Raw genomic sequence first — 5728 nt, 5'->3', positions numbered from 1 at the left:
AATGTTGATTCAATGTATTGCCTTGGGCAAGGAAATTGTTAAATTGGATTAATTATGTCTATCTACCTATTTCAAAGGGCTGCTGCAAGATTAATTAGTCATTGTTTGCAGATTTCTTTGAAGATGAAAAGGTATAATTAAATTATATCATCAGCCGTAAGGTTATGTGACTTTAATGTTTTCCAAAAATGCATACATTAATACCATAACATCTATTTCCATTTTATTCATCGGTATATTTGTAATCCCAGATAAAGAATTAACAGTGCCTGTAAAACATCACTAYTCAGTGGTTACACAAATGAAAGCCATTTAAGAAATAAAGCTACATTAAAATTATGAAGTTTAAAGYGATAAAACTTGGGCTTATGTATCAAGCTTCCTGTTGATGTTCAGAGTCAGAGAATTTGCTGGTTTAAACTACTGTTTCATCTATAGAAAACAAATTTCTGGTTGCTTTCCAACAGTCGGGAATTGTAGTTGATGCTCCTCACAACAGCACTGAAACTCCACTGAAGAGAAAGGAATTACAGATGTATGTGTGATAAGGATTACAGTCTAGCTCTGGAGTTGTGCCTTGTGGGGTGACATGACAGCCAATGTGCACAMGTCACTGTCTTCTCCAGGACAAGCTTGGGCCAGAACACATGGGAAGGGTGATGGGTCTTCCCCATCTGCCAATTCAAATGAACTGAAAGACAGTGATACTCGGTCTGGCACACAGCTTCAGAAAGCACCTACTGTCAAAGACGTACTAAGTCAAAAGACGCTACACAATTTTATGTTATCATCTCAGGGCAGATGGGCTAATATCKCTGACAGAATCACATCTTTGACATTCAGTGGGGTTCTTCTGTTCTGCATACTTATTCAATGAGTGTAACAGAGGTTCCTGTGTGTTTTTTCACCATGATATCACACTGAGTCAATTTATACCTAYGGCAGTCACAGTTTCTGCTGATATTTGAATTTTTCAACATAAATTACTGTGAAACTATTATGGAGAGCTGTTGTGGGAAGTTTCTAGGCTACACTTGTTATCAAAGACTTTTTACCTTTTATTTTTTTTTTAATGGAACACTAGTAAATGTTTCTGAAAAGGACACAACAGCTTCTCTTCAGTTTTCTTCATTGTAGGTGTTGCTTAGCATTCATATAACTACARTGACAAACCAAGTTTTGTTCTGAATTGGCTGTTTTCCAAACAGCTTTTGTGCACTGCTTTATTGAACCTGGYGGGGAGGGAGGAGTAAGAGGGCATATTAAGATTCCTTCAGGGTCCAATCATMCCACCTAACTTTTCACAGCTCCTGATATCCATACCACACCCTGGCAGGACTCATCTGCTGGTAGGCAATTGTGCCTAGGGCACTATATTTCTCACTTAAAATTGCCAAATAGAAACAGAAGTTAGCAAAATGGCTGAACAGAAATAAAAGATTACAATGTTTGTATTTACCTATCTTYAGATCACGTGCAGTGGGCTTCCTTTACTCCATTATGTCAAACCAATGCCTTGACCTTATGCAATTCCATCATATCCCATGGAAGCAAATCTAAAAAAGATCTCAGCCAGACAGCAAGTACTTTCTCCCTGCTTTAGCATCTGTTTGGATTAATTCTCACCTACAGCCTCTTTTGTTTTGTCCTTCTAACCTTCACCTAGACTCTTGCTCTCCATCAGGAGACTTATTGATTCTTAATTTATTCAGGAAAAAACATCAATACTCAYTCCCCTCAAATCCTCATTGCTTTCACCTCATCAAACACATCTTCAGAATACAATCATATAATGCTTGTATTTCAAGATTTTCAGAAAGAAAGCCTTGAGATGTGTTCTAAAAATCACTGCCAGGCAAATTCTTTGAAAGGAGTTTTCTTAACCAACGGCAATGTACTGTTTTACCATATCAAATGCATCTTGGATAWTAACAATATGATGAAGTTTTAGAAAAAGATCTCTACTATTTATGAAAGTTGCTATTCAAGTGACATTGTTCATTTAATCTACATAATCATAGCTCCTATAGTGAAAATGGGAAGTAATATTATACAACATCTGAAAAAGAAATAGAATATATAGACTCTATACATGAAGAAATAGACTATATACATGTAAGAACTTGGCAATTTAATAGCATACTTGCATTTCTAACACAGTGATAAGGCTTCCTAGGTATGGACTAGAAATTAGATTCAAATCATCATGGGTTTGTACATGAACCTAATGAACACTGRGTATATTCTTTGAGAAATAATTACAACATCTTCTTGCCAAAAAATAGCAACACTTTTTAAAAGTATTTCCTCTTTAAAACAGTCCCTTTTCCATGTGCAGAACAGATCATCTCCTGTTTAAATACCACAGTCGTGACTACAAAATACCGGAGTCAGCCAGTACTAAAAACACTTACATGCTGTATATGTTCATAATAAAGAACAAAAATGTGACAGCACTTGCAAAAACAGATTGTGCACATTAGCTTCAGTGCAACAGAGACTTGCACAATGACAGTYTTATCTTGATACTGTGATTTAATTTGCAGTGACCTTTTTTGCCTAACAGCCGTACCTGCCCCATCACTTAATTGACCTAACAGAGATATATAAACACCCTAGTATGTCATGCCAGTATCACCAGGAATGGCAATGAATAYTATTTGAATTCTAATGATTTCTTTCAGGCGCATGTAATAATATTTTTGTTTGTTTGCTTAATTATAAAAAGTCAGACAAGGAGGTGAGGCAGATGATAACAGTTACTAACATCACATATGCCATCCATATTCCACTCTGGAACATCTCATTCTGAGGCTGAAAGAGAATTAAGGTGATTAGGAAAGTATTGAAGTCTCTGAAAAGGAGATGAGAAGGGGCAAGATGGGGAATGATCTTACATATTCTGTATGAAATTGCATGCTGAGGGGRAAGCGGGGGAACCTTCCCCAAATACCAAAATTAACTATTGTTGCAAAATAAACTATTAGAAATTGCCTAGAATATTATTCAGAAATCTGATTTTTTTTCTACTGGTGGGACACAGTAATCCTTGGCAAATTACTTTTCTTTGCATTCAGTCTGTAAAATATAATAGAATAAAACATAATAGACTATTTTCAAGTGGAAGGGAGTTATAATGATCATGTAGTCGGTCCGACCACTTCTGGGCTGGCCAAAAGTTAAAGCACGTTATTAAGGGCTTCAGAATGGAGGCATTAATACCTCCTTCCCTCTGCACTTTCTCTAGGCTATTCACTATGCAAAGTACTTGTAGTCAAAACTTTTTGTCTGTCTTCACGGGCATGTATAGGGGGTTTAGCATAAAGATGTCCTAATATTGACGGATGCCTTCTGATGTCATTGTAATACCCATATTTAAAAATTACCTAATTTCCATTTACAGTTCCACCACTGAATTCAAAACAAATTCTGTATTTTGGTGAATATCTATGCAATTCAACTTACAGATTTAGTAAATAATATTTACCAACCATTCTGAGACATGGTAATGCTCAACTAAATGGAAAGAATAATTTTAGTCGCTACAATAAATGAAGCATTTGACTCTCCAGAACATTAATAGCAGCACCATTCCCAGCAGAAGTTGAGTAAAATAGAAAAAAAAAAAAAAGGCATTATATTTGGAAATTTGATGCCTTCTGGATGGTTTCAATATTCAGTGACATACATAGTTTTGTCAATGACTATAAAGGGAGTGCTTATGAATGATACTTCACTCATTCACCTTGCTATTCAATTAGATGTGGCTGATATGTTAAGTGTTTTTCAGTAAGAGCATAAGACACCAGCAGGGATGGCTTTCAACAGCATTAATCAATAATGCAATAGCACAGTGGATCATAATGAAAAGGCAGAAGTTACTAGAGGTTAGCATTGTGCTCTCTGAGGCACTGCTCTTCTCTCATGTGAGATACTGAGCAGTGATAGCAACCCTTCTGCACCAGAGCCAGGTGAGCATGACTGCAAAAGGACACTTAACAAGGCCTTTTATCATTGCCCCTCTCAGCTACTACAGCACTATAGAGCTGCAAAAATAACTTGTACTTTCAGGCATTAGATGCAAAAATTCAAATACCCATAAATTTCAGGGTATGAGTTATCTGTGCCATTACTCACTCCAGAGCCACAACTAGGCCTTGGACATGTGATCATGTTAATCTAGGAACAAATATTTTTCTTCAATTAAAAGGGGAAAATACCCTAAGCCCAGTGCAACTTGCTACGAAACTTACCTGCTTCAAACAAAAAGCTTTACCCATGACAATATTCCTTCAAACAAGAAGTTAAAACAACAACAAAACTCCATCTCATCATGATCCAAAGCCCCGGCATTTTTTGTTTGTTTGTTTGTTTACAAAGGTGTTCCCCAATTTAGACCAACTGTACAAAATGTACAAAGCCAACAGAAAGGTTTTCTTCTGCTGTCACTTGTCCTTATACCTATTAATCCCAGTAATCACTATTCCTCCTTCCCCTCCAGATACTCCTGTGGTGGCAGCAGCAGATTCCCCGGTGCAGCATATAGTTATCTTCTTCACACCAAATGCCTCAAAGCTGAGCCTGGCAATGGTGTTAATGGCCTACCTGAGCAGGCCATGAGTTGGAACAAGCAGGGTCCTCAGTAAAGCTCTAAATACCTCACTAAAGCTGTTTTTTCTCCCCACAGGTAAACCAATCTCAGTATCTGAGTAGTAACAGCTAAAAAGATTCATCACTAGAAGGCATCTCAAGTGCCAGCAGAAACATGAACCAGATAYGAAGAGAGTGTCTGAAAGTACAAGCATGTACTCTGGCAGTAAACAAGGATRCCAACTGCAATTATCAAGGAGATCCTGGGAGTAATAAGAGAAAACACCCAGTTGAAGCAGTAGCTTGCAAAATCCTAAGCTAGAAATAATGACAAAACAGACAGCATGCTTCAAGGTTCTGAAGAAAGAATAGCATCTGCTGTGCTTGTGTGCCACCTCTCTTCATTCTATTTGAGCAATTCTGTTTCTTGTGCTTCAAGTTTTGCTTTTCACAGAATAGCCTACTGATAAGAAAAATGGCCACCTCCTGCCCTTTAGTCTTATGCCTTTTACCAGAAAAAAACAGTGCCTGTTAAAGGAAAGCAGGTAGTCCTGTTTATCTTCCTCTCTTGTTGATAATTTTTCATTGACGTTTCCAACAATATTCCAACACCTCTTCTAGGGAGGACCAAATCTGAAGTAGTCTTTCTCCACTTCCATTAATGGTTTAAAGGTCCTGATGTCACGACACTGCTCTGTRGTACAATGAATGATCTAGTTAAAAAAATAATGATGCTATATAAGTTACAAAGCAGAATTATATTGATTTTTTTTAGTGCAATCTACATTATATCTGGCAGCAGGCAGCATGTAAGTCACCTCTGAACAGAGCCCTTTGACCATGTGCTGTTCCTTTTACATGGTGATTATGTGCCACAGAGCAAATGAAACAAGAATTGGAATGGGGTCAAATGGGCATCTCTGCAGAGTATTAAGATAAAGGACTTCATAATTAAAACTGGAAGATCCAGTCATCTTAAAGCAGACTAAAGATTAGGATCAGTGCTTTTACAGGAAGATGAATTATACTTTGAGACGTAGGGAATCTATCAGAAGGAAAAGCCTGCTTCATGAAAGCAATTTAGCAAATGCAATTTCAGCAATGACTGTAAAAATGTTTCTATGACATACTAGTAATT

This window comes from Malurus melanocephalus, unplaced genomic scaffold, assembly GCF_030028575.1.
Source record: "Malurus melanocephalus ecotype Western Australia unplaced genomic scaffold, MMel_1.1 scaffold_27, whole genome shotgun sequence".
In the NCBI taxonomy this organism is placed as follows: Eukaryota; Metazoa; Chordata; class Aves; order Passeriformes; family Maluridae; genus Malurus; species Malurus melanocephalus.
The sequence above is the reverse complement of the archived record's forward strand: the minus strand, read 5'-3'. Positions refer to the sequence as shown.